Source organism: Heliangelus exortis, chromosome 4 (genome assembly GCF_036169615.1).
Source record: "Heliangelus exortis chromosome 4, bHelExo1.hap1, whole genome shotgun sequence".
Lineage (NCBI taxonomy): Eukaryota > Metazoa > Chordata > Aves > Apodiformes > Trochilidae > Heliangelus > Heliangelus exortis.
This window is the reverse complement of record NC_092425.1, coordinates 29,849,203-29,856,292: the sequence shown is the minus strand read 5'-3', so window position 1 is coordinate 29,856,292 and position 7,090 is coordinate 29,849,203. Positions and strand designations below refer to the sequence as shown.

General features: G+C 41.3%; 1 protein-coding gene across 1 annotated transcript in view; it reads right to left on the bottom strand.

Moving 5' to 3' along the window:
* Positions 1-6,924: 6,924 nt before the first annotated feature.
* Positions 6,925-7,090, bottom strand: part of PHOX2B (paired like homeobox 2B) — a 3,320-nt gene continuing 3,154 nt past the window's right edge. Inside the window, exon 3 of the mRNA XM_071744271.1 lies at positions 6,925-7,090. This exon is cut by the window's right edge and continues 1,438 nt beyond it. The gene's annotated coding sequence lies outside the window, so the exon portion shown is untranslated.

Below are 7,090 nucleotides of genomic sequence, written 5' to 3'. Positions count from 1 at the left end.
TGTAGACAAGACTGAGAGTGAAAGAGCAGTGACCTCAGCACTGGCAGGGAATTAGCTCAATAATCTAATAGGGTTTCTTTTTCAGCTTCTAAATAATGGGATTCTATTAGACCAAACAGTAGTCTCGTCTTAATGATAATATATTGTGTAGCATATCTGGGGTTTGCCTTTTATAAATCATTGAGAATTACAATACACAGCTGCATAATTGAATTTTCTCTTGTATCATTGATATTTTTCATTGTTTAGAGCAGCCCCTTTTTGTTCAGAACTCATGTGTGACTGGGTTTAGAAATTGCAGGGGGGTTAATATGCTTATTTTTAAAATTATTAAGTATTCTCATTTTTTTAAAATTAAATGTTTTTTAACTCTCTAAAAGTAAAATGCTTTAAAAGCATTTTGTGCTTATGAGGTTTTGTACAAATTATTCTGAACTATTTTAAAGACAAACCTGGTCATAAGTTTATATATAGATCCCAAAATCTCAACAACAAGGAAAAAATATCTTTGAAAGGAAATAATTAAGGATAATTAATTGTCACTTTGACATTTAAATGTATGAGTGGTATGCACCAGTGAAGGTATTGATCAGTGGAAGTAATCAGGAATAATAGGAAAAATTAATCAATTTTGCAGATGTATTTTACTTCAGCTGTACTTTGGCCAGAATTGAAGCTGACCCTGTGAATACAACAGGGACTATTGCTTACCAAAGGCAACAATGGAAAAATGTAAATTAAGCAAATCTGGGAGTTTTCATTTGCTATTAGAATATAGAAATGTAATGAGTGATGTAATAAAAAGCTTGTAATCTGCAATCTGTGAACCTCTACCTGGAAGTGACCATCAGCAGGTGATTTAGAAGACAGAAGAAATCTTTCAGGGAGAAATATTTGCTCAAGGCCTCATCTTCAATAAACAGAGATTGGCTTATGCCCTGAAATGGGTAGGTTTATATCAGAAATCTTTCAAAACCTTTTATTTACATAGACTGTTCTGGATGGATATTCTTTCTTAAGAGCTCATTTTTATGCAGAATTGAGTTAAAATCTTGATCTCAACAAAATTGTGTGGAGATGAGCCACAGTTTGATTAACTAGTGATTGGAAATATCTCTCTTTCCCAGCTCTAAACTTCCTAAGGCAGGACTGTTATACATTAACCTAATTGCTGGTTTTTCCCTCCTAGACAATATTAGGAAAGAGCTAGAGTGGTATGGCTTCAGTATTTTAGTATTCATATATACATGATCTTATACAGTAAAACTTGTTAATACAAATGCTTGTTCCACCTCTCTTGAATGGGGTATGCCCACAGTCATCCTTGCCACCTTGCTATGAATGCCATCAGATTTGCTTACAGAAATATTTCAGGAGGGCTACATTTCCAGTGGGAACTGAATGCAATGGGAGTGAAGGGCTTAGCTGCCCATCTAGTATAGTACATCCTCTTTTTCTGCTGCAGGACAAAACCACCCACATCATGTTTATCTAACTTTCTGTCTCCATAGAGATATCCCTAGTGATAATTAGATCTCTGTGTTTAAAACTTCACTATTCTAAAATAGACTGTCACATAATGCATTGCAAGCATTTGCAGCAGCAATAGATACAGTTTTAACTGCTGCTCCTATTTTCAGATGTAAGAAGACTTTCTTATTAAAAATTCAGAGATTCTCTGGCTGTAAAGAAAGTGTTCAGCTTTGGAATTAAAATGAGAGGAGCTTCTTCTAATGTTTGCATTCTAGATGTGGTGGCATTTTGTTGGTGGTATTTACCTGCTTTTTTTCAGAGCTCATCCCCTTTAATAACCTTTTCAAAGATAACACAGCAGGAGTATATTAGTAGGAGGTGTTTCTAGAAACAGTTTGATATTGTGAAATCAACACAAAGCCAGGATCTTTCCCATTGTCCTGACAGCACTGCTTTGAGGAGATCTTGAAATGTGATGGCAAAATCTCTAGGTTAAAAAAAAACAAAACAACAAACAAACAAACAAACAAACAAGCAAACTAAAACCTGCAGCTTGTGACAGCCTGTGCCATATATGTGTGTAACTTCTCCACTGACACCCTGGTGATGAACTTCAGTGAACATGAAAGCTTCCACTTTGCAGCAACTCTGCTGTCTCTTCCTGTGTCTCCCCAAGCTATCTGCAAAACTGAGGCAAAGCATCCAAGGACTCACTGAAGCTGAACTGTCTTCTACTTGTCTTGGCTTTCTGAAAGAGAGGCCTACAAGCCCAAGAAGGCCACAGAGGTGGAAAACTGCTCAGAGCATCCCAGTCAGAAAGCATGAGGACAGGCAAATCCAGAGTGTTCCTTGCTACCCACAGGGTGGGTGAAGGTAGCACTGAGTAGAGGCTACTCCTGAATCTGCTTGGAAATGAGCACCACAGGGTAACTGCTGTGTGTTGCCACTGGCTCTCTGTCTCAGCTTCCTTGTCTCTTGGGAAGGGAGTGAGCTGGAAAAGCACTGACAGCAGCTGGAGCTTCATGGACCCCCTGGTTCCTGGCCTGGCTTAAGACAGGTGAGCTGCTCCCCTTTCCTCTTCAAAGCACAGGTGGGTTTTTAACAGCCCCGAGGGCATGGGTGTTTGTGGTTTTATCTTAGAGCAGGGTCTGCTGTGGACACTCAGGAGGTTTCAAGAAGTGGATTGGCTTTTCAAGGAGGTGAATACCCACAGCTCCAGCTTGGAGCTCTGGGTGCCTCATTTCCCAAATACCATGTCCATGTGAGATAGCCAGTTCTCTTAGCCACTGGTTTCACAGCCTCCAGTCATTTCTCTTCACAAACCAAATAACCACAGCCACTCATGAACTTTGTGCTTTGTTCCCTGGATAGATTTTCTACTTAGCAAAAATTAATATATTGATTCATTTTCTAAAAACATCTTCCTGTGATATGATATTGAATTTAATGCCTCTGAAGACCTCGTACATACATTAAAGCTGTTGGTCCTAAATGCTGATGTTAAATTTCAAGCTCCTAGAAAGGCAGAACTTCTCTCACTTACTCTTCCCAAGACTGCTTTGGACTTCTTCTAATATCACTGATAGGTTCTCTGTGTTGTTCTTCTGACCTGTTATCAGCTTTCCCTTAGTGCCTCTCATTCAGAAATGAGTAGGAAGATACTTCCCTAGCCTCAGCCTGCAACACCCTCAGTCTGCAACAATAGCATGAAACTCTTCAAGAGCAAATATTAAAATTTCCTGTTGATATTATAAGAATGACAAGGATCAGACCAAAATATTATTTCTTCTCTCCAAAGGAAATTTCACACCTAGGAAATGACAGCATGAACTTCATTTTCATGGCAAAAATTTCTTGAATTTTTTCTGGATTAATTCTCCACAAATTGACAAAAGGTTTCCTCTCAAATAATTCCTCGGCCTACATGATAACTTCCTGTGAGAAGTAGAAGGTGCAAAGTCATAAGATGAAGCCATGTTTTAGTAACACCTTGGTGAAACCACACGTTTATTTCATAACACTTGTCAGATGACAACCTGTAAATGACCAGATGAAACTGGTGACAGAAGCAGAAGGCTTCACCTCCCATAGTCATATGGTCTTTATAACTCTGCTCTGCACTCCGGAGGATGAGGGTAGTCCACATATAGACTACTGTTTGACTTGTAATGATTCACACAAAATGTGCAACCAGATTTACAGATAAGTGCTCGTTTAGTTGCTGTCTCAAATCATAGAATCACAGAATAATTTGGGTTGTAATGGACCTCTAAAGGTCATACAGTCCAGCCCCTCTGCAGTAAGCAAGGACACCCTCCACTAGGTGAGGTTGCTCTGAGTCCTGTCAAGCCACACCTTGAACATCTCCAGAGATAAGACCTCAGCTGCCTCCCTGGACAACCTGTTCCATTTTTCCACTACCCTCAGGGTAAAAGCTAATGGTGAGCTTCATGTCCCATTCCTCCCTTGTCTAGTGGGGATCCTTCCCATGTGAATTGACCCCAGATTTTTGCCTTTAGAAAGAGCTCATACCAGACTACAGCAGGACCCAACTGGAATCAGGCTGGTTCAGGGGATTTGTGCTAGATGCACCTATCAGCACTTTCAACAGTGAGAAGAACTTTCAAAAAAAGGTGAGAAGAAAAGAGGATTTTAAAAAATATCGTAAAGAACTGCAGGCACTTTTCATGACAACTCCTTTTCCCACTGCTTGATAATAGTTTGATAACTTTATTAAGTGCAGATATGTAAAGATTGAACTGTTTAGACACAATTAAGAAAAACAATTATTTTCACTGAGAAGCAAGTATATTTTCTTTCCTGTATGCTTGCAACATATTCTTTAGTAGCATTGTCACACATCCACCACCCATTTATACTGGAATCAGAAATCACTTTAGTTGTTCATGTATGGTAGAAAAGAGAGTGAGGTAACCCAGAGCAAAGTTCAACACCAGACCTGAATTCCAAATTTTGGCATTCAGAAGAGCAGACAATTGAGCACCCAAATGGCTTCAAATATACCTGGCTTCAAAGTTTACCTTTGAACTCTTCAAAATGCAACTTGTTACCAAGTTATGTTGGTTTCTAAAACAGATTACTCTTTTTTTGGACAACATGTGTAGGTAAACCAAACAAAAACCACAAAACTTTCCCTAATTTCTTTACTGAAATATCTTTTGACTGATTAGGTGTTTCCGGTTAGGTGAACCCAGAGCACCTCTTGGTGTTATGGAGCAACTTGCCAGTTCAGTTTTCACTGGTACCACTGGTAAGCAGCTGTTTCTACCTGATGGAGCAATCACAAAGGTTTGTGAATTAACTGTTCCAACCAGCCTGCCACAGGCACACTGGTCCTTACAAACGGAGGGTGCCCTGTGCCTCAGTCCTCCTAGGGTTTGCTGTGCTGTGGGGGATGACCAGAACATGACAAACAGTGGCTTAGGAAAGGATTTATGGGTCAGAAGGAATAAGTGATAAAACAGAAGTTTACAGAAAGGATTAATATAAGCTTGGATGCGTAAGTGTAAAATTGTGAATGGGAAATGGAGAAATTATCCTAGATGTGTACAAACCCACAGTGAGAGAGACATTGCAGTGTCTGGTACTTTACTGGCATCTATTTTGCGGAACATCTTCAGAAACAGAAGAGAGTGGCTCCAGCTCTGGAAAAGATTTTAAAAGTTTGAGGCTTAGGGAGTGTGACAGATGTAAAGGACACAGACTATTCATTTTATCAGGAAGCAGACAGATCAAAATACAGATCAATTTACAGTGTAGTAAAAATAAGAGAGAGAAAAGTTTGAGCAGGCATGTTGCTAGGTCCACTGGGTCCACTGCTGGGAGCAGAAGCCTTCATATTAGAAATAAAAACCAAAGTTTTAACAGTAAAAATAGTGAAGTATTGGTAAAAAAAATACACAAAGAAGTACCATCTCGTCATTTCTTAATGTTTTTGAATCAGAACTGCATGCCATAAAATGGAAGCTGCTCATCTTCACACGACTCAAGGCCTTACCAGGAGTTGTACCTTTAAATCACACTTGGCTGCCTGGTTGGTTCAGCAGTCATGCAGGTCTTGCCTTCTTGAGTAGCTCAGAGCTGGTAAAGCAGATGGACTCAAGTGCTGCAGTTTATCCAACAGGAAACTCTTTCCATGTAGATCACCATCAGCAGAGCTGCACTGCAGTTCACAGCTGGCTCATTCCTAGAGACAGTCCATTTACTCTGAATAAAGATATTCTTAGATTATGAAATTACTTTTTGAAGAAAAGGCAAAATGGCAAAATCTAACCACATTATAACAAAACATACTCAAGAAATACATACAGGCAGTTTAGCTCATGAAAATAGACTGCATCTTTTATTGCAGCATTTTAAAACTGATTATTGAAGTGTATTTATTAGTGAAACAGCACTTATCCCCTTTTTTTTTTCCTGGCTCTTTTAATTGTGCTCTCAGCATTGGCAACCTCTCCCCCAGTGCCCTGGCCATTCAGAGGAACACTTTTGCCATACTTACTTTTCAGCCAAAACCCTAAAACAGTTTTTTTGTTTGTGTTTGGTTTTGTTTTGTTGTTGCTGTTGTTGGTTTTTTCCCCACTGACTCTGCCAGAGTCAGACAGAGTTCATCCCCTGACGTGTCCCGCCAGTGTCCCTGCTCAGGAGCAGCCCGGGGAGGTGGCACCGGGGTGTGCTGGACTCCCCTGGCTCTTCTGAGGGCACCGGGGGCCTGTCCCTACCGCAAAACTTCCGAGGGAGCTGGAGCTGGTCCTGGAGAGGCCGGGTCCCTGCTCTGGGGGCTCTGGCGTGGCGGCCCCGTTGCCCTCCCCACGGGGCAGGCCGGGCAAGCGGCGGAGGGGCCGCCGGGGCTACCGTGCCTCGGCCTCCCGCTGACGGGACGAAAAAGCGAAGCGGGTCCCCAGATGTGAGGCTGCTGGGCGACTCCTGGCCCGGGTGGCACAGAGTCCGCGGTTGCCCCTTCGGCCGACCTCTCTGCCTGCGGTAGAAGCAGAGCCTTTTCAGCAGAAAAGCCGTCTGCGAAAAGCTGCGGCTCTGCAAAGGAGATGTTACCTTCCCTGTGTTGGTTTAGCGGCCAGACCTGTAATTTGTGCCCTTTTTAAATTCCCTCCACTTAACGGATACCGCTTAGTATTGACCGCCTCTAATTTTCGAGGTAGCGACAAAAGGTCAGATCTGACGAATCTTCCGCCGCCCTCCCCCCCCCCTCAGCCTGTTCGCAAAGAATTAATAACAGCACAATTAGGCAGTAATGATGGGATCCGCAGTTATGGCCTTCCTGATGGTAATGCAGATCAAAAATAATGCTGCCGAGCCCATCTCCTTTTGATGACTCAGTCCAGATTTTGCTGTGCGTGCTTTCAATCTTTCTCAGAAAAAAACCCGACCCAACTACCCCAGTCAAACCCTAGCAAGGAATCAGAAGAAATATGATGCTATATTTGCTTTTGGGTTTTATTATCAACAATCAATTAATGGTACACTCTTGGAAAACTATATGCACATGTAGAAATATTTCCCCCTTTAAATAGAAGCATTCATTTTAACCACATATAAATAAAATCTGAAAACCCTGAACGTAATTTATGACGATTAT